Raw genomic sequence first — 22,773 nt, 5'->3', positions numbered from 1 at the left:
GAGGGGGCCATAGCAAGTGACGCATATGCAACGGAGGCCCATGATGAGGCCTCATCACATTGCAGGAGCACCGCCCCAATGCCGCATTGGCTGGCATCCGTTGAAATTTTTGTTTCCTTCGTGGGACCAAATAATGCCAATACCGGGGCCGTGGGAAGCTTGGTCTTAATCTCCTCCCATTCGCGCTCGTGGGCGGGAAGCCATTGGAAGTCTGTCGTCTTCCTGACCAGGTTCTGGAGAGCTGTGGTATGGGAGGTGAGGTTGGGGATGAACTTCCCCAGGAAGTTGACCATGCCCAAAAATCGGAGGACCGCCTTCTTATCCGCTGGCTTCTGCATGGCCGTGATGGCTGCCACCTTGTCCGCATCCGGCCGCACACGCAACCGGGAGATGTGGTCCCCTAGGAACTTGAGTTCCATCTGGCCGAAGGAACATTTGGCTCTGTTGAGGCGAAGGCCTTGGTCCCGTATTCGTTTGAAAACGTGCTGGAGGCGACGGATATGCTCCTGCGGGGTGGTGGAACAAATGATGATGTCGTCAACATAGATGCGCACACCCTCAATGCCCTCCATCATTTGAGGCGTCAGGTTTGGTGAAGATGTTGCCCCAAGCTATCTCGCACGTGATCTCCTCGCGCTTGGGGATAGGGTAATGCTCCCTCATTATGTTGCGATTCAGATCCTTTGGGTCAATGCAGATCCGGAGCTCGCCGGAAGGCTTCTTTACGCACACCATGGTTGGTTCCGTCACTCTGGAGAGCACTCCTTGGTCCTGGAGGTCCTGCAGCTGCTGCTTGAGGCGGTCCTTGAGGGGTGCTGGGACTCTGCGAGGTGCATGAACCACAGGCATGGCGTCTTGTTTGAGCAGTATTTTGTACGTCTATGGAAGCGTGCCCATGCCTTCGAAAATGTCACAGTGCTGGTCGATGATGGCATTGAGTTGCGCCCTGAAGTCCGCATCCTGGAAGGCAGACGTGTCCTCTGGAGAGAGAGAGTGTCCTCGTTGAACGAGGCTTAGGAGTTTGCATGCGTGTGGGCCTAGCAGAGAGTCCTTCGAGGAGCCCACGATCTCGAAGGGAAGGATGTGTGTCACTTCGAGTTGGCATGAACCGGTAGCAGGAATGACGTTGCCATTGTAGTCCACTAGTTGGCAGGTCGATGGAAGAATGGTTGGTTTAACCCCAAGGGTCTGAAAGTCTGACCACGCTAGGAGATTAGCGGAAGCACCAGTGTCCAGGCGGAATCGTATCTGGTATCGGTTGACCGTCAGGGTGGCACACCACTCGTCGTCTGGATCAATGCTGTGCACCGACAGCGGCTGGTGGTTTTGATTCGGGGACAGCCTGTTCTTTGTTATAACAGCGACTCGAAAAGGTTCCCTCGGGTTCTCGGTGCCACTAATCTGCGGGTAGTCGGAATCGGACTTGGTGAACATGGGTTGAATTGCCCGAACGTTCCTGCGAGGCTGGCTGAAGCGATGCAAATTGGCAGGCTGAGCTGCTCGACAGCAGGCAGCATAGTGGCCAAGTCTGCCACATTGTAGGCATTGTCGCGATTTTGCAGGACATTGCTGCTTTAAATGGGCGGAGCCACAGTTGCCGCACGTCAGTACGCTCATTGCGCCACCGCGCATGCACGGTGCGGTCCTGTGTGGTGCGCGCCTGCGCATCACGTTCCTCCACGTCACCGTCCCATCGTTTGGTGCGTACAAGCGTGGGAGGCCGCGAAATGGCCGCCCTCATCCAGGCTGCAGCCTTGGAGGTGTTCAATTGTTTGGACTCGTTCCGCCTCGTGGGGACCTTGCCGCGCCGTTTCAGCCGCCTGTATGTGGGAGTACCGGCTGGTGGCATTTTCATGCAGGACACAGGTCTCAATGGCAGTCGCTAGGGTGAGTTGCTTAATTTTGAGGAGCCGCTGATGCAGGGGGTCCGACAGAACACCAAATACGATCTGGTCGCGTATCATGGAGTCGGAGGTGGGCCCGTAGCCGCAGGACTGCGCAAGGATGTGGAGGTGTGTTAAAAAGGATTGGAAAGGCTCGTCCTTACCCTGCGAGCGCTGCTGGAACAGTTATCTTTCAAAGCTTTCATTGACCTCTATGCTGAAGTGGGTATCGAATTTGAGGAGAACGTCTTGTACTTTGTCTTGTCCTCGTCGTTTGCGAATGTGAGGGAGTTGAAGATGTGGGTGGCGTGTTGCCCGGCCGTGGAGAGGAGCAGAGCAATCTTCCTGGTGTCCGAGGCGTTCTCCCTGTCCGTGGCTTCGAGGAAGAGCAGGAAGCACTGTTTAAAAATCTTCCAATTGACCCCAAGATTGCCGGCGATGCGGAGCGGCGGCGGCGGGTTGATGTTCTCCATACTTCAGGATGCCGGAATGCTGATCAGTTGCAGGTGGGTCTCAGACGTGCTAGTATGCAACCACTCCTTGTACCATGATGTGTTGGGTGTTCTGGATCACAAACAGGTCACCAACACTGGAAGTGGTGCAACTCTATTTTATTATAAGGTTAACTATATTAACATACTTGAACTGTGGGTAAAGCAATACCAGCTTTAACTGTTGACCCTTGCCTAGTCCTGACCAGGTGATGCACTCAGCACATGGTGAATGTCTGTGTTGCAGGCTGTGAGCTCTGTGCTCCGAGCTGGCTGCTACTAGAATGAGCGGGAACTCTCCTGTCCCCTGTCTTTATAGTGCGTGTGCTCTCACTGGTGATTGGCTGCGGTGTTGTGTATGCTGATTGGTCCCACTGCATGTCCATCAGTGTGTGTGTGTGTGTGTCTGCACCATAATATACTGGTGTATATTATGACACACACTTTTTTATCTTTCCTGAACAATTCTTTCTCTTGGCTGATTTCTCCAAGGATCCACCTCCAGAATTAAACCTTTCCTTTTGGATTCCTCTGCCCTGGATCACCGCATGCAGTCAAGCTTCCATGCAATCTCTCAAGTAGTCAGGACACCACTGCTTCACAGACTCTAATAAGGCATCACCAACCTTTTGCTTGTCCCAGATATCTGGCTACTTGTTAGCCAACGTCTCCACATCTGAATGCTGCAACCCTATCTTTAATTGGGAGCCTCTCTCTCTGCTCTTGACTTCACTAAACAGAAGCCTTTTCCCAGATTTCTATTATCTGTTCCGTTAGAACTCTGCTCTGTCGCATTCTATTGTCTTGGGACTCTCTGTTCTTTAATTTTAGGGGACTTGTCTTTTGTCCCTTTGTATTGCCTTGCCTGTCCTGGCAGTGCCTGTGGCATGCTTCTTGCCTTTGGGTTACCTGGTTCATAACTGATTAACTTCTTCTGCTTTTTCAGTATGGGGCTCTGGTTTCTAAGCAACAGCTTAGTTTTTTTCATTTGCTTTATTTGTTGTAAACCCTCATTACAACGCAGGCAAAGTTTAAAGTGAAACTGAATCAAACAGACTTTATCAATCTCTTTTTAGCACACAAATAGAGAAACACAAAAATAAGTTTAAACTGAAACTGTACCTTATTTTGAATATCCACACAATAAATAAAAATGAGTTGAACTATCTCTACTCCCTAACAGATGGGAATGCCTCTTTCTATTGCTTTGTATTACTATAGCAACGCCAATCTCATAATTCCAGTTTAGAAAATAGAAATTTCACATACCTTTGGATCAGGACCAGTTTTCTAAGGCTGGAATGTGAAGCATAATATTTGCAGTTGTGTTGAAGGAGCTGCACCTCTCTGGACCTGGGTGTGCTTGATCTGATACAGTGTGACAGAATGCTAAATATGTTTTCATCTTTGTGTATCACACTCAATTATTTGTCAATTTTCTGTGCCATTCAGTGACCGAATAAGAAAGATCAAACTGATTAAAACACTAGCCCATTTTAAACTACCTCACCCAACAGGAATGGACAGTATTTGGGTGAGATTCGATAGGTTAAAATCAGGGTTCGTGTGCTGACTCACGCTCCCTGGGATTGCCAACTCCTTTCCATTTCTCATCCCAATTATACAATGTCATTCCCTCTCACACCATGATCTCTGTGCCATTTTGACACAGTGGGCGAGATTCTCCGACCCCCCGCCGGGCCGGAGAATCGCCGGGCGCTGGCGTGAATCCCGCCCCCGCCGGTTGCCGAATTCTCCGGCACCGGAGATTCGGTGGGGGCGGGAATCGCGCCGCGCCGGTTGGCGGGCCCCCCCCCCGCGATTCTCCGGCCCGGATGGCCCGAAGTCCCGCAGCTAAAATGCCTGTCCCGCCGGCGTAGATTAAAGCACCTACCTTACAGGCGGGACAAGGTGGCGCAGGCGGGCTCCGAGGTCCTGGGGGGGTCGCGGGGCGATCTGGACCCGGGGGGGTGCCCCCATGGTGGCCTGGCCCACGATCGGGGCCCACCGATCCGCGGGCGGGCCTGTGCCATGGGGGCACTCTTTCCCTTTCGCCTTCGCCACGGTCTCCACCATGGCGGAGGCGGAAGAGACTCTCTCCACTGCGCATGTGCGGGAATGCCGTCAGCGGCCGCTAACGCTCCCGCGCATGCGCCGCCCGGAGATGTCATTTCCGCGCCAGCTGGCGGGGCACCAACGGCCTTTCCCGCCAGCTGGTGGGGCGGAAATTCATCCGGCGCCGGCCTAGCCCCTTAATGTTGGGGCTCGGCGCCCAAAGATGCGGAGCATTCCGCACCTTTGGGGCGGCGCGATGCCCGACTGATTTGCACCGTTTTGGGCGCCAGTCGGCGGACATCACGCCCGATACCGGAGAATTTCGCCCAGTGTGCTAGTCAGAACATGCAAAGGTATTGAACCAGAAAAAAACAATTATGGCCTAGCTGCCTGGTTGAAGTTCAAAAATGCCATACTGTCGGAGCATAAGCATCTCAATGTACTTGGAATGGAGATGAAACAATCAGCCGAGGGTTTCTTGATTTTCTGTCATCTAGAGCGGAATTCTGCCAGGCCCCATCAGTGTATTGAATGACAGGCAAGAGTGGGGAGAATTCGGCAGGAGGCCAAAGAGTCGGTTTTACACTGGCATGAATTTCCCACGGGATCTTCCATTGCTGCCGGCCATGGTAGATCGGGAGACCCGCTGGAGGCTGACATGAAACACATTTACATCCAGCTAATAGTATGCAGATAAAGTTCCTTACATCCCCACCTGATTCTCCGCAGAGCCAGTTGGAAAACACACCGGTGTGAAACACGTTTGGGAACAACAGATATCAGGACTCACCTGAGAAACGTTTGGGGCTGCCTTTGTAGTTCAGGATGGAGGCTGCCGGCAACTCTGTACCCCAGAACACGACAGCAGGGGGTAAGGGGGAGCATTTGCAGGTGGGCCTTCTCGATTCAGTGTCCCGGGGAGGTCCATCTTCCAGCCTCAGATGGTTCCTGGAGATCCAGGGCGGAATCCTCCGTCCCGCTGCACCCGTTTTGTGGTGCGGCGCGCCCCCGCTGGCATCATGATTCTCTGCCCCGGTAGCCGGCCAAAGGGGCTTCCCATTGTGGGCAGCCAAACGCCGTCGGAAAAACCGCAGACGTGAGTGCGCTGCCGGTAAAACGGGGGATCCCATCAATGAAGAATCCAGCCCCCAACCTCTTTCTCAGGATGCCCCACTTCCTTCCCATGAGTGTGCCCATCTTTATTTTCAAGAGGTACATCTTCTTCCCTCAATAATGAATTAGTGAAGTTGGGTACCTTTTCAACCTGGCACCCGGATAAGGTGAAAAAACAAGCGTCTTCAGGCCTGCCCTGCGACAGAATATGGTGCAAAACACCCGGTTGCATAACAGGAAACACTCCACGTTCCTGTTCCCATCATGGAACCTAGCCCTTAAATGGGAGAATTCCACCCTTAGCAATTTTACATGCGTCAGATGAGAGCTGAACTGTGCTTGGGTGTGATTTTCCCCAAGCTTGAATCTCCTAGTAACATGGTCATGTGAGGAGATGAAGCTCATTCCCAATGTGACACTTTTGTGCTACTGGCAATAACACCAAAGTAGTCTTTCCAGATGCACCACTTTTAACCATCAACAGGACATCAACAAGAAAGGAAGGGAAAATCAGGTTGCAGATCATTAGAGAGCGACATGTCAACATTGCAGGCAACAAACCCTGCTACTTTGTTGAGTTGAGGTGAAGTTGAGTTGAGCAACTTTAAACCATGGGCAGACCAGTGTAGCAGTAAAAGGCCATTGCAAAGAAACTGGAACTTTGATGACCTTCCATTCACCTCGCCTCCACTTTAACATCGTAGGAATGATTCCACAACCTGACACTTGCTGCAATTCAGATTAAAAAATGGAAGATCACAGGCCGCACAATGCATTTCCTACTAGCCGTAGGAGGTTGGTTAGCTCAGTTAGCTCAGGGGGCTGGATGGCTGGTTTGTGATGCAGAGTGATGCCAACAGTGTGGGTTCGTGTACCAGCTGGGGTTATTCATGAAAGCCGGGCCTTGACAACCTTGCCCTCTGCCCTTGGGTTAAATCACCAGCAGTCAGCTCTCAAAAGGAGTGAGCATCCTCTGAGGCTGTGGCGACATTTACACTTTACTGACCATTGGAAACACAGAATTGCAGAGTCACTTCTTATTTGTGCTGCTAGTCAAATGACAGGAGGCCTTCGAGGAGCAGCAAGAGCTGATAACTTTCTCAATGTCCATTTAGCAGTCTGTAGCTACAAGTATAGTTCATGAATTAAATTACAGTTTTGATATTATTCACTGTCACAAGTAATTGGGAGGTACATTTCAACCCAGTGATAGATTTGTTTTACCTAGAAGCTGAATCCTTAATGTTGCTTTCATCCCAATGCCATTGGACTGAAGGAAAGTTAGTGTTTATTAGCTTCAGTCATCTGAGAAATATCACGCAGAAAAACAAAATTACATTTCAGTAGGAAGCAATCAACCATAAAACAACAATAGTCAGAACTAATATCCCTCTTGATCCACAAATTTATTTTTATAGCTCGATCTATTATCAGAAATATAAAGTAACTGTATGGCCTTGAAATGACAGCACCTGAAATTAAGTTCCAAATGCGTATTTTTTTCCACTATTTTAATAGGTGTCAATTCACAGATCATCAACTTATGTGTTGATCCGAAAGGTTGTTAAAATCATTAGATTTTGCAAATGCATGAAAAGCAGCAGAACATGTTGTTTCGAACCTGTGCAGTCCCTTGAGAAGTATATTGATGGGGACCTTTTCGTGTGAAGCTCGGTACAGAAAGTACTCGGAATTCATCTTTTGAAAATGACAGGTTTCCAAAAAAGGCAAGAGAACCTTTTGCAAAAAAAAAGCAAAAAAGCAAACTGAAATCTGCACAGCAAAAAGAACATTACAAGGAGCAGCCAGCTGGAGGCAACAACACCTTGCGCTATTTTTTAGACATAAAAATGCAGCTCTGATTAAATGGGAATTCTAAGTTTAAATTTAAAATGTGGAATATTGGGTAAGCAATAGAAAATCAAATATTGTAAAAGGCCGTCAGAGGTAAAGATGTTGGGCGGGATTCTCTCACCTGAAGGCGGAGTGTTGACGCCGTCATAAAAACTGGAGAGTTTAACAACGGCGTCATTGGACCGGTATGTGTAGCGATCCTCTGTCCTAGAGGAGGCCAGCACGGCACTGGAGCGACCCACGCCGAATAATATAGGTGCAACATTAAATATATAAGGGGCGGGATTCTCTCAGCCCACACTGGATCGGAGAATCGCTGGGCCGGGTGCGATTCGCTCGACGCCGCCCCGACACCGGTCTGCCGATTCTCTGCTGATCAGAGAATCGGTGCCATTGGCGCCGGCGCGGTCGGCGCGGTGTCGGGGGCCGCTCTACGCAGTCCCCCCGCCGATTCTCCGCCCGGGATGGGCCGAGTGGCCGCCTAGAAAAGCCCAAGTCCCGCCGGTGCCGTTCACATCTGGTCTTACCCGGCGGGACCTCGGCATCCATCTCCTGTCTGGGGCAGCCTGGTTGGGGGCGGGGGGAAGTGTGCTGCGACCGGCATGAATACGTGCATGCGCGGTAGCCTCCTCCTCCACGCCAGCCCCGATGCAACATGGCGTAGGGCTACAGGGGCCGGCGCGGAGTAAAAGAGGTCCCCACCACGAGAGGTCGGCCCGCCGATCAGTAGGCCCCGATCACGGGCCAGGCCACGGTGGAGGCCCTCCCCCCTCCGGGGTTGGACCCTTCCCCCCGCCCCCAACCAGGCCGCCCCAGACAGGATGGATGCCGAGGTCCCGCCGGGTAAGACCAGGGGCGTCATTCTCCGACCCCCCGCCGGGTCGGAGAATGGCCGTTGGCCACCGTGAATCCCGCCCCCGCCGAAGTCTCCGGTACCGGAGATTGGGCGGGGGTGGGACTCGGGCTGCGCCGGTTGGCGGGACCCCCCGCCCAATTCTCCGGCCCGGATGGGCCGAAGTCCCGCCCAGAAATTGCCTGTCCCGCCGGCGTAAATCAAAGTTGGTATTTACCAGCGGGACCAGGCGGCGTGGGCGGGCTCCGGGGTCCTGGAGGGGGGTGCGGGGCGATCTGACCCCGGCGGGTGCCCCCACGGTGGCCTGGCCCGCGATCGGGGCCCACCGATCCGCGGGCGGGCCTGTGCCGTGGGGGCACTCTTTCCCTTTCGCCTCCGCTACGGCCTCCACCATGGTGGAGGCGGAAGAGACTCTCCCCACTGCGCATGCGCGGGAAACTGTCGGCGGCCACTGACGCTCCCGCGCATGCGCCACATTTCCGCGCCAGCTGGCGGGGCACCAAACGCCATTTCCGCCAGCTGGCGGGGCAACAAACGCCATTTCCGCCAGCTGGCGGGGCGGAAAACCCTCCGGTGCCGGCCTAGCCCCTCGATGTTTGGGCTCGGCCCCCAAAGATGCGGAGCATTCCGCACCTTTGGGCCGGCGCGATGCCTGTCTGATTGGCGCCGTTTATGGCGCCAGTCGGCGGACATCGCGCCGTTGGGGGAGAATTTCGCTCCAGATGTGAACGGCACCGGTGGGACTTGGGCTTTTTTAGGCGGCCACTCGGCCCATCCCGGGCGGAGAATCGGCGGGGGGACTGCGTAGAGCGGCCCCCGACACCGCGCCGGCGCCAATGGCACCGATTCTCTGATCACCGGAGAATCGGCAGACCGGTGTCGGGGCGGCGTCGCGCGAATCGCACCCGGCCCGGCGATTCTCCGACCCGGTGTGGGCTGAGAGAATCCCGCCCCTTATATATTAAAGTTGCACCTATATTATTTTTTCTCTAAACTACCTAATTTGTGGACAATGTGTAAGGTGACAATAACTAAAATCATGGTTTTATCTCGCTGTCATCTTAGCATTTCCACTATTCACAATTAATCTGCTTTTGATTTTTGGCATTTACTCTGTGCAGGAGCAATTAAACCATATTGTTTGCTACAAGAGGTAGTGTAATTGTTTAAAACTAATTTTGGAGTAGAATGAATACTGTAACATGAGGGTTTTTTTCAGATTGCCGTTTATCGGAATCCTTTTATATTTCGATTAGAAATTAGCCCAATCTTACTGCAATGGTAATGGCGTTTAAATGGGGTTGGCCTTTCAACTGTGCATTGTCTGACTCTTGATGGCGTCCCATTTCCTAGGGTCTGGTTGAGGGAGGGAGGAAGGAAGGAAGGGAGGAAAGAAGAGAGGACTGGTTTGCATTGAGACAGTGTCCTTCATGACCTCAGGACTCCCCAAAGCACTTTACAATTAATGAGGTATTGATGAAGTGTAGTCCCAATTGCAATGTTGGAAACATAATGAAGATGGATAATGGAGTCATTTACTGTCCTGCTGGGCTACCTGTCTCAGGGGAGCACGGAGGTCAGAATTTCCGGCAGCTGATGTTGCTGGATGGAGAATCAAACACATTTTTACACTGAGAAATGGCAACATTTGCCTTCTGCCCATCGACACACATAGAACTGCCTATTTACCCATTAACCATATCCTTGCAGAAAATAGCACCACTGGACCCAAACGTCTTTGGGGATTTTCCCAAGTGGTCGCTGTAACTTTGACCAAAAAACTGGTGGTAACAGCAGAAAGACACCTAACTGGGGCTTCTGTCAATCTCCCACCAAACTTAGGACAACTGAACAGAGAAAGGTCCTGAGGGAGTCCCGAGACAGGACATGTCAAATTTCCTGCCCCAGAGCACAGGTGATGGGAATCACATCATAAACATCATCACATAGGGGCAGCACATGGCACAGTGGTTAGCACTGTGAATGCGGCTCTGCGGACCCGGCCGTGGGTCACTGTCCGTATGGAGTTTGCACATTCTCCCCGTGTCTGCGTGGGTTACACCCCCACAACCCAAAGATGTGCAGGTTAGGTGGATTGGCCACACCAAATTGCCCCTTAATTGGGAAAAAAAAATAATTGGGTACTCTAAATTTATTTAAAAATAAATAAACATCATCACGTTATTTGCATCTTTGGATTACGTGGCTGTCCATATTTGGACATGCCTGACTTCTGTCACATAGGCTGACAAAGGGTACTTAGGGCCTGCCATGATTCTACTATTGCACTGACAGAGTAAGAAGACTGGACAATTGTGGCTATGATCTTTTCTATGTTTACATAAAATGTTCTATCCATTGAACGACAAGTACATAGGAAAGATAGCCCACTGACACAAGAGGAAGTGTCTTTGGGATTGGGTGCAAGGGGTAATCTAAGATTCGAAAGAGATTTTGCCAAAGAGATGTATTGTTATTAAAGTTACATTGAAGAGTGAAATCTGTGTTCATTATTTGTAATGCCAATAAAACAACTCACTTCGTTATAAACATTGTTTAATTGGTGCTGCAGCTCACATCTTCAGGTTGTTTCATGAAAGGTGAGCTGGATGATCTTTGTTAACGACATGTAATGCACACTATTCCTTCTTCATTCCAAAAGGTAGACGTACAACGTTCCTTGTCTGAATCTTTTTAACCTCCTCACACTGGGGAGTCACCTTGGCACCCCCGGAACAAGTGCAAATTGTACCTTGCTCTGCAGAAAGAGCAAGTTAAATAGGTCCGTCTTGAGCCAACTGATTTCTAAAAAGGCTGCCCCACAGCGATAATGAGCTGGGAGTGACCTTAACAAGCTGAGAGCGGAACGTCTACCCGTTAGGGAAAGGAAGTCCCACCCATCTGATTGGCTAGCACCTGAGTAGTCAGAACACAATAGTGGCCACTATTGGGACTAAAGTAAGTCCTGGAGAGAAAGTACAAGGTTGCCAGAGGTGTATCCAGCGTTTTTGGTCAGGGGGTGATCATGGAGCCTGGAGCGGAGGGGGGGGGGGGAAACCATTGGTGCGGGGGGGCGTTATAGTGGCCAAGGTGGGAGCCACAAAGGGGACTACCATCTAGAGGGGACACAGGGGACCTACTTCAAAGGAAGTACTCCACCTTTTTACAGCTTTAATGCCTGAGATGGTGAAAGAGTAGGGTGGTCTTCCTCATTCCGCCTTCTCCAGCCGTGTGTATTATTGAAGCAGAAGCAGAAACAGGCCCTTCAGTGACCAATAATTGGCCAGCTAAGGGTATCCAAAGGCCTAAGGACAGGTGGGTTGGCTGCTGCCTTCCCCATTCACTGTATTCTGAGGGACAGTTCAGAGGTGGGTGAGAAGGTGGTGGGCTAGCCACCTGTTCTATTGTCCATGTTCCAAATAGACTGATGGGGTATGCCATAGACTCCCCCCATCATGTTTCAGGTCGATAACCTTTTATCAGAAGTGAGAAAAGTTCAAAATGGAATCAGTTTTGAGCACATGAAAGGGTGGGAAGGAAGAATAGCAGAAGGAGAGGACAATGAGAGAGTTTTGTTGTTTGTTCTTTCTCTTCCCACACCTGGTGGTGCACATCTGCTTCCATAGCGAGATCTATCCTGGAACAAGTTCCTAGTCTGTCGCCAGAGGCTTACAGCTTCAGGGGCGCCACTCCGCATCAAACATGAATGAGCAGGAGTCTCTTTCACTCTCACCACCTGCCATTGGCACATTGCAAGGATTTCACAGTTTGATACTTAACCTGTTTGGCCGCGTAATGAGCACACCTTCCTTGGTCTTCAGGTCCTGGGGTGAGACTTGAACATAGAGCTTCTGACTCAGAGGTAGGGACGTTACCAATGCACCACAAGACCTCATCTCTGATAGGGTGGAGGGCAGGAAAAACATGAAAAGGGAAATACAAACTGTAAAGGAAGGATCGGCGGCCACCAGTCAGTATGTTTAACAGATTATAATGCTTTATTTACAAACGGTATTTACGGCCTTTCACAATGTTATCACTGCTCACTCTAGGATCTACTCTGGCTGCAAAAGCCCACATTCTGCACCAAGATTCCAGCGCTCCATTCCCATTGGGTGATGTGGTCATGCGATCCCCCCAATGTATGTCTTTCCATGCCAGCCTTCAATGTTTGGACAGCGCGTCAAACTAACCCATTCATTTTTCAGCATTTTATGGACTCTGGAAGAGTTCCAATGGATTGGAGAGTAGATCATGGAAACCCACTTTTTAAAAAAGGAGGGAGAGAGAAAAATAAACTAGTTAGCCTGACATCGATGATGGGGGAAAATGCTGGAAAATTATTAAGGATGAAATTACTGAGCATTTGGAAAGCGGGGAAAAGATCAGTCCAAGTCAGCATGGATTCACTAAAGGGACATCATGCTTGACAAATCTTCATGAATTTGTGAGGCTGTGACCAGGAGAGTGGACAAGGGTGAACCAATGGATGTCAAAAGGCTTCTGACAAGGTCCCACACAAGAGATTAGTGAGTAAAGTTTAAGCTCATGGTATTGGGGGCAATGTATTGACGTGGATAGAGAATTGGTTGGCAGACAGGAAGCAAAGTGGGAATAAACAAGTCCTTTTAGGGGTCGCAGTTTAAGAATAAGCATTAAGCCATTCAGGCGAGTATGCCTGATAGGGGGCCAGCGATTCTCACCCCCATTTACACTTGTTTTGTCTTCTGTCCTCGACACCTTTGTCAATTTCCACCTATCGCTGGCTCCCTATCCAGCCCCACCACTCCACGCCCCCATTTCCAGTTCTCTCTAGCTTTGACAAAGAGTCATCCAGACTCTAATCGTTAGCTCCCTTCTCGCTCCACAGATGCTGTCAGACCTGCTGAGGTTGTTCTGTATTTTCTGTGTTTGTTTTTCAGATTCCAGCATCTGCAGTAATTTGCTTTTATTTATAGTTTTAAGTGGGGTGGCATGGCGGCACAGCGGTTAGCACTGCTGACCCGCAGCACTGAGGACCCGGGTTCGATCCTGGCCTCAGGTCACTGTCCGTGTGGAGTTTGCACATTCTCCCCGTCGGAGGATCTCACCCCCACAACCCAAGATGTGCAGAGTAGGTGGATTGGCCACGCTAAATTGCCTTTTAATTGGATAAAAATAATTGGGGACTCTAAATGTATTTCTTTTAAATGTATAGTTTTAAACAAGTTGCATTTGTATTTATGTATGTTAGGCATAAAATGCAGCTTAAAGTTTAATTTAGATTCTTTATTTATATTCTATATTTGTGGTTTAAAAGATGAAACCTAGGTCTAGTTTCACTTTAAATTGGAGATGTCTGGGCCGGGACCCTCCAACCCCCCGCCGGGTCGGAGAATCCCCGGGGGGAGGCGCGAATCCCGCCCCGCCGCCCCGACGCCGGCTGCCCTATTCTCCCCCGCCGTTTTTTGGGTGGCAGCAGGAATCTCGCCACGCCGGTCGGGGGCCGTTGACAGCAGCCCCCCCCCCCGGTGATTCTCCCGGCCCGGATGGGCCGAGTGGCCATCCTGTTTTGGTCAGTCCCGCCGGCGTGAATTACTCACCTCACGCACGGCGGGACATGGCAGGTAAGTGTCCGGGGGTGATCCTCGGGGGGGCATTGGGGAATCCGATCCCGGGGGGAGGCCCCACTGTGGCCTGGCCTCTGATCGGGGCCTACCGATCCTGCGGGCGGGCTGTTTCTGTGGGGACCTTCTTTCCTCCGCACCAGGCCCTTGTAGGGCTCCGCCATATTGCCCGGGGGCCGGCGCAGAGAAGAGAAACCCCGCGCATGCCTGGAAATACGCCGGCTGGTCCACGCATGCGCAAGATCTCGCTGGCCGTTCCGCGAATGCGCAAACCCATGCCGGCCCATCACCGCCGGCTGGAGCGGCGGCAACCCCTCCGGCGTCCACCTAGACCCCGAAAATCCGGAGAATTCCTCACTTTCGTGGGCTTTTGACACTGGAGTGGTTGGCGCCGGTTTTCCCGCTGGCGTGGGGACTTAGTCCCCAGAAGGGAGAATCCTGCAGCAGGTCTGGAGCTGCCTGTATAACCTACATTTTTAATGAGGTTTTATGATGCTTGAAATAATTTAGAGGAGTTAAAAAAACAAAGTAGATGAAAAAACAACACTATTGTCCAGCGACAGGTGTCCAGAGAAGGGAAGCCACAGAGGCAGAACAACAGTTTCTAGTTCAGTTGATGATTATTCTGTGAAGGTGAAAGGAGAAATTTAGATCTCTCTCTAGGTCGACATACTAGCAGATTTGTGGGGAAAATAAATCTAAGAATCTTAGTTGAGTTTCTCTAATGTTAAAGTAACAGTGGAAGACAAGTGAGTTCTGGACCTCGAGACAGAAATCAAGTTGTCAGCAGTCTACTGAGAGAGGGAACAGCAGGGAGCAAGCCTGTTCATTGAAGTTAAGAGTGAGAAGCAGAGGAAGGTTCCTAGTTTAAAGTGGGAAAGCTGCAGGAAGCAAACAAACCAAAATAGGCCCGTGAGAAGCTAGAGATCCAAGAAGACTGCCAAATCCTTATTCTGGGCCTGTGAAGTAGTGGCGTTCTGTTGGTATGGCTGAATACCTGAGAGGGTGTGCGGAAGGCAATGTGTGCTTGAATGCACGTGGTGATCGTGGGGAGAGGCATAGTGGAAGGAGAGATGGAAACCCTGGAGGTGGACCCTTGTGGAAGGTGTCTGAGAGAAAGCATTGTTTGGGAAAAGATTCCAAAGTGAGTGCTTTGAACGTTGAGACGGGAAATCCTTGTGTGAAAGATGGAGTTCCAGTGAGGCCAGTTGGCTAACAGTGTGACAAGTGTCTTGGGGATGGGGGAGAGTGGGGGGAGTTGAAGAGAGATCCATAGCATCTGTTTGGGGTGGCATCCTTCACTTGGTTTACTGGACTATGTGATTGCTGAGAACATTAGAGTACAAGATGGATTTTGTAACCTGTGTTATCTTTATGAGCCTGTATACATTTGTAAAGGTACAGGTGTGGGTGAAGGAGTAATGTAATATAGTTAATATTTTCTTATTTAAAAAATGTTTTATTCTTTTGTTAAAAGTTCATCAGCATGCTCGGATATTCTGTTCACTAACCGATCTCCACGTTTCTAAACAAAAAATAAAAGTTAGGATCCATCAGACCTAGTTTTACCCTCGGATCGGACTTGATCAGTAATAACACCAGCTGAAAGCGTAACAATATCCCTTTGTAGAAAGGATGAACAAGACCAAGGAGACAAACAGAAATCCTTTCAAAAAGAGCAGAACTTCTTCATGTTGGGGATTCCTGGAAGAAAAGTGCCAGTGAATTAAATAATAATACAAAAACAAATACTGTGGCTGCTGGAAATCTAAAACATAAACAGGGCATGCTGGTAATAGTCAGCAGGTCTTATAGTATCTGTGGAAAGAAAACAGAGTAACATTTGGGTGGCACGGTTGTTAGCACTACTGCCTCACAGAGTCAGGGGCCTGGATTCGATTCCAGCCTTGGGTGACTGTGGAGTTTTCACATTCTCCCCGTAACTGTATGGGTTTCCTCCGGGTGTTCGGGTTTCCTCCCACAGTCCAAAGATGTGCAGGTTAGATGGGTTACCACCCCAGTCTCTGTTTCACTCAGTTCCCTCTCTCTGTGGCCCGCGGAGCCTGTCCATGTGGAACACTGTTCAACAGCTGGTAAGACAGGCCATTGAGTTCAAAATTCAGGAAAGTGAAGTTTAAGGTTTTGCAGCAGCAAAATAGAGAGAGAAACAGTCTAAGGATCAGTGAAAATTAACGTCAGTGTCAGAGAGAAAAGCTCCAAAGTGCTGACTACCAATGTTAAAATCGCTTCTAATAATAATCTTTATTATTGTCACAAGTAGACTTACATTAACACTGCAATGAAGTTATTGTGAAAACTTGTTGAAGGAAGACTCCTTTCGTTGTCAATGCCAATTTGTCAATTTGAGAATGGCACTGCTGGGGTTGGATATTGAGTAATGCTGTAATGATTTCTTCAAATGCATACAACCCAGTTGTGTTTTGGCCTTTCGGTTTCCTAAATTGTTTAAACTGAAGCTTGCATTAACATCAATGCTTAACTAAATTAACGACAGTCCATTACTTTGATCCTACTGACAAGTGATGTGAACGATACTACCATTCATTCTTTCCCATTCTGTGTCAATTCTTCCTGACTATTCCTTTTTTAAATATTTAGATTAAACACCAGCTGCTAACAGTTAGGGAACTGGGGAAACTAAAACTTTAGGACAATTCCCACTCAAGAAATCTTTCTGTTTACATTGCAGCAAAATCTGAATGTTTCTTCCGTAGTGGTGAGTGGTTTATAGCACCACAAGAATAAAGTACTAAAACACAGATATAACTAATCCCTCAATCTCGGGTTTGTCAGAAATGGATTTAAAAATATTACAGCAATTGACAGCAAAAAGGTCCTCGGGTAGACAGGCGCAAGATGAACAGCTAAGAAATTCCTGTGGCTTTCAGAAAGCTATTCCTTACCTTAACATGAGCTGATTGAAAGCGTTCCACAAATGGTCACTTTTAAGCAACACATTTGAAGTTGACTTGTGAAGTCTGTCGGTACTGCTGAATTGAACTTGCTGATGAAGAGAAATCAGGGGAGTCATTCTCCGACCCCCCGCCGGGTCGGAGAATGGCCATTGGCCGCCGTGAATCGCGCCCCCGCCCCCGCCGAAGTCTCCGGTACCGGAGATTGGGCGGGGGCGGGAATCGGGCCGTGCCGGTTGGCGGGACCCCCCGCTGGATTCTCCGGCCCGGATGGGCCGAAGTCCCGCCCAGAAATTGTTTGTCCCGCCGGCGTAAATCAAAGCTGGTATTTACCGGCGGGACCAGGCGGCGTGGGCGTGCTCCGGGGTCCTGGGGGGGGGGGCGCGGGGCGATCTGACCCCGGGGGGTGCCCCCACGGTGGCCTGGCCCGCGATCGGGGCCCACCGATCCGCGGGCGGGCCTGTGCCGTGGGGGCACTCTTTCCCTTCCGCATCCGCTACGGCCTCCATCATGGCAGAGGCGGAAGAGACTCTCCCCACTGCGCATGCGCGGGAAACTGACAGCGGCCGCTGACGCTCCCGCGCATGCGCCGGGAAACTGACAGCGGCTGCTGACGCTCCCGCGCATGCGCCGCATTTCCGCGCCAGCTGGTGGGGCAACAAACGCCATTTCCGCCAGCTGGCGGGGCGGAAATCCCTCCGGCGTCGGCCTAGCCCCTCAATGTTGGGGCTCGGCCCCCAAAGATGCAGAGCATTCCGCACCTTTGGGCCGGCGCGATGCCCGTCTGATTGGCGCCGTCTTTGGCGCCAGTCGGCGGACATCGCGCCGTTGGGGGAGAATTTCGCCCCAGAGAAGTTGGAGGTACAACAAAGTAATTCAATAAAAGATCCAGCAATTGTATCCATGGTTCAATACATGATTAATGCAAAGGGCAGTGAGGTGCCACTATCCCCAGATGATTCCAAGAGTACAATGATCTATTAATTCAAACCGATCAAAAAGAAGCAACATCTGTATTTTGTGGCCACCTTCAGAGTTTGATAAGGGTCAAAGAATGAACTTTTAGCCAACTAAGCTGAAAGAGAGCAGCACTGATGAAACAAAAAATGGAAGGATTTAATCAGAATTTGGAAATACAATGGACTGGTTCACATTGTTTTCAATTACGTATCAAGATGTCTGCCAGTTAAATCATATGCCATGATAGATTGATAATGAATTGCTTGCAATCTTTGGTTGCAATGATCAAATTATTCTTAAATTTGTTACTAATCACATCTCCTCCTCCATCAGATTCACAGTAGATTCGACGGCATAATATTTTCTATGGTTATCCGGAAAGACTTCTGTTATACCCTCAATAACGACGCTTAGAGTGTAAACGGTAAAGAAGGCTTTAATAAACTAAGAACTAGACTGGTGCCGAGACGTGTGCCAACAGCTACGCCGCCCACAAGGCGGCCCCTTATATACGGCTCCCAGATGGGCGGAGCTTGAGGCGGTGTTCCTCAGGGTTCCAAGCCCGGTCTTAAAGGGGACATCACCTTACATGATGACAAGGGTACAATGTTACAGCAACCGTTCATTACAACTTCGAAGTGTGGTAGCGAGCAAGAACACAGCAAGCATCCAGGTGCTCGGTCCGGCGAGGCTGGCAATGCAATTCAACTTTAACTGGTCCACTTAAGGAGGCCCCATGGGCTTCACGCCGCAAATGGAGGCTCACCAACTGATTTGCCAGGACTGCGCTCGCCAACACCCTGCTAACAAGGTCGAGCAGCACTTAAACAGCACTTGCACAACCAACCCTACTCAGCTCGCAGCCATGAAGCGAGATGACTGTCCCAAGACACGTGTGAGTTGACACTGCCTCCCCCCCCCCCCCCCCACCGAAGCCTTCCCACCGCCATGTGAACCACATCCCCAACATTTCATTTCAAACCCCCCCATGGTGAACCATATGTGCGTCTAACAATGCCCTCTCTGTGTCCCCGCAGAAGTCAGCCCCCACAACCATTGAGAGAGAGCCAGACTGGCAGTGGCATGTCTGACTTCAGAATCCTCACCACCTTCGAGTAACGGACAACAGGGAAGTCAGCACATGCCGCAGAGGTGAGGATCCACCGGGCATCAACCACATGAGTAGGTAATGCCATACACACTGATCCATCCCTCCCACTGATCACGTGTTCATTCTCTATCAGGACATCCAGCTGATGGCGCCCTCCCACCCCTCCCACCCCCTCCCACCTCCCATGAGAACACGTCGGAGGAGAGCTCCGAGGCTGCCACAGTTGATGCGTCACACCTGTCATCCCCACCCTCCACCGAGACAAGCACTTTGGTGGTCAATATTAGTGGTCAGACTTCTGGGTTAGATTCTGGTGCGCACCACACACTTGCAGATAGATGCACATCTGGTGGAGGCAGTATCGCCCAGGTAAGACAGAAGTTGGAGGTCTGCTGGAACCCAGGACCCAGTTGGGTCGCAGTCAGATGCTGGGCCTCTGGAACAGGTTTAGTCGGAGCTGAGGCAGACATTAGGGTGCGGCCAGAACATTCAGAGGGAGATGTCAGAGTCACTTCAGCAGGTCCATAGCCGATTGGCGGAGCCCAGGAGGCTAAGGGTGCAGGAGATAGTGCTGGCAATAAGTGGCACATAGGCCAACACTGATAGGGTGGCAACCGCAGGGAGGGCCTCAGGCACAACGTCGGAAACGTGAGTGGAGGTGTCCAAGGCGTGGTGCAGTCGGTTACGGCCATGGCTGAGGCCCTCGGTAGATGATGTATCCCAGTACCAAGTGGACCTTGGTGAGGTGCTGCGGGACATGTCCCGGTCTCAGATGGGAATGGCCAAGGCACTGCGGAGCTTGTCTCAGCCGCAGGTGGGCATTGCCAAGGCACTGCAGATCGTGGCCCAGTCACTGGGGGACGTGTCCCAGACATTGGGGAGTCACCAGGGCTGGCAGGGGTCAGTTGGCACAGTGGCAGCCATGGCTGAATCCAGCTGCCCCTCTGTTGCGAGGTGAACCCCAAGACCCAATGGGAGGAGGAGGCGCTGGGTGACAACCTGGACTCGTGCTGTGGATTGACGGTGGTAGCCACCAGCTCCTCCGAGTTCCACCCCTCTGTCGATGCCGCGTCTCGCAGTCAGCACCTGGGACAGGGTGGCATTGCTGTGCATGTGCCACCGGCAAGTGCGCCGGTGCCTTCCGGTCCCAGAGACCCCAGGGGCTTTGAAGGGGATGCGGTATGCAGCTGGCTGCTTCCACCTCTGATGTGCATCCTGGGGGTACGCCTAGATGCAGCAGTAGAGCAAGAAGGGCTAAGCACAGCGAGGATCACTGAAAGAACACTGGGGTAGGTAGGAGGTAGGTAGGAGTAAGGAAGGGGGTATGCATTGGGGGGAGGGTGGGGTAGTGTATGGAGATTGGGGCAGCACTATCGGGAGAGTTGGGCAGTGGTGTACACTTGTCTGAGACAAATTAAAAAACGCTCGCCACAACCAGTATGATGCCTCTGGCTCTTTGTTCCGTGATGGGGACTGACCACCAATCTCATTCCCCCCCCGCTAACGCATCCGCCACCCAACATGCCCTGTCCACACACACCCCGCCGCCGCGGGGAGGCCTGCTCACCGGACCACACACCCTGCATCCCAGACACCCGAATAGAATGTCACCATACCCTGGCCACGGTTATTCGCCCAGGGCTGGGAGGTTGGCTGCTGCATCTGTCGTGCTGCCTCCTGCAGTGTTCAAGCACAGTGTCCATGCATCAAGGTGTGATTGTGAAGCTAGGCAATGAGCCTCACATGCTACATGGCCCGCTAACCCACGGGAATCCACTTGGGATGTGTGAAGTGCTCACTTAAGCATGATTTCCAATTCTCCAGTCAGTGGGGGTTATGGGTGGTCAGTGGGGAAGACGGACAGGGACTAGGATTGCCCATGGAATGGGTCCATGTGATCTAGGGGTTGGTGTGGAGGTGAACGGTTGTTCCCTCCCCCTCCAGCAGAGCCTCCTCCTGAGCGCCGATACCTCCAACCACCTCCCCCCCCCCCCCTTCCCATGGCGGTCCACCCCAACCAGGGCAGCAACCCCCTCCCCCTGGTCACCCTCCCACCCCCATCATCGCACAGATTAAGTGGTGATTATTGATTTCTCGCCATGCGACGAGGGATCCTGATTTCACTGATGGGAAAGGGCTGGTTGCATCGCAAATGATATGGCGCCCAACGCGGTTTTCATTTTTGGTCTCTTCCGCTATTCACCCCCCTCGTCGTACTATCGTTAGAGCACATTGAGACCACTGAATCATGCCCATAGTTACTGGACTTGTAATCCAGAGGTTGAATAACTGCTCTGCAGACAGACTCTATCATGGCAGCGGGGGAATTAAGTCCATTTAAATAAACCTGGAATAAAATTTTCCTCCTGGAATAAAAAAAACTAGTGCCAGTAATGGTGGCTATGAAACTATCAGGTTATTGTTAAAATCGGGTTCACTCATGTCCTTTAGAGAGAGAAATCTGCTGTCTTTACCCAGTCTAGTCTTCACAAGACCTGTTCCACAAATCTGTACAGCAAAGCCTGACAGAATATTACTCACCGAGTTATACCTTACCATAAATGACCCAGATTGCTCTATCACCATTCCTAGGTGCATCCTGCCCTGCTAGAAGGACAGAGTCACCCTAAGTGGAGGCACAGTGATTAATTATCAAGAAAGAGTGGCCTAGGAGTCCTCAGCATTGAATCTGGACTCCATGCTATCTCATCAGGCCAAGAATGGGCAAGGAAACATCTTGCAGATTCCTAATTTTCATTCTCCCTCAGCTGATGAATCAGTGCTCCTCCATGTTGAACAACACTTAAAAGAAGCACTGAAGGCAGCAAGGACACAGAATATACTCTGGGTGAGCTGGCTGAGTCGTGAAGAACATGACTATTAACCAATACAAGAGAAAATTCTACTTGCCCAAGTCCTTTCCTCTCTATCACACAGTCCTTGAGGAGGCAAACTTGTATTTTCCCATTGAAGAAAATCTCTCTCATGTTCTGTGGCACTTGGCAGCAGCAGTTATTCTTTGATTCGAGGATGACATCTGCTCAGGGTCACGGGTTTATGCCATGGGCCTTCATGTGACTGAACAGGCTGATTCTCAACCCACGTATCTTCAGACACATAGAACAGGCCACCCCACAAGGTGTGGGATCCGGAGTGCAGGATGATTTTTCTTCCAATTATTAATGTCAATTCTGCTGTGCTTCATGGGAAATCTCAGACTGTCTTTGAAACGCTTCCATTGTTCACTTTGACCATTTGAGAATTGAGAAAACAGGACCTGGCAGGGAGACAATTTTTGGCCATCCGGACACAGTGTCCAGTCCCTCTACATTTATTTTGCAGGAGTTTTACCTAAACTTTTGTGAACATAGCTTCGAGAAAGACCCCAGCATTTGTGACGTCCTTCTATTGAACCTAGGGGATGTGATGGAGGCACAGCTGATGGAATTTCTCCAGAACTCCTAACGTTTGCTGTCATAGTTTGTAGAAGGCTAATCTGGTGCAGCTGGTCCATTATTGGATCTCAACATCAATTGAGGCCTTTTGAGAAATGTGGCTACCAAGGTATAGGAAGTGCTCCACATATCCCTCCTTCAGCTTATATGGAAGGTGGCATACCTGGCTGACCAGCTGTGGGTTGCTGCATGAGTTTTATTTTAGCCAAGCTTTGGTATTGTTATGACCGAGTGAGGCGGAGTGAACTGGCTTCTCTTTATTCAGCCCACTTAGTTGAGTTGCAACAAATGTTTTTTTACAATTTATTTTCCTTATAAGTGTCTTTTTGTAATGCAAATGTATTTACTTTTTAGTAAGGGATCAGTCAAACCAGGCTTCCTTGAGTCAAAGAAAGAGTTTATTAGTTACTAGACCCAAGAAAGCATGTGATTCCAAATAAACCTGTTGAACTTTAACCT

The sequence above is a fragment of the Scyliorhinus torazame genome, chromosome 4, assembly GCF_047496885.1.
Source record: "Scyliorhinus torazame isolate Kashiwa2021f chromosome 4, sScyTor2.1, whole genome shotgun sequence".
NCBI classification, from domain to species: Eukaryota; Metazoa; Chordata; class Chondrichthyes; order Carcharhiniformes; family Scyliorhinidae; genus Scyliorhinus; species Scyliorhinus torazame.
This window is presented reverse-complemented; position numbering follows the sequence as displayed.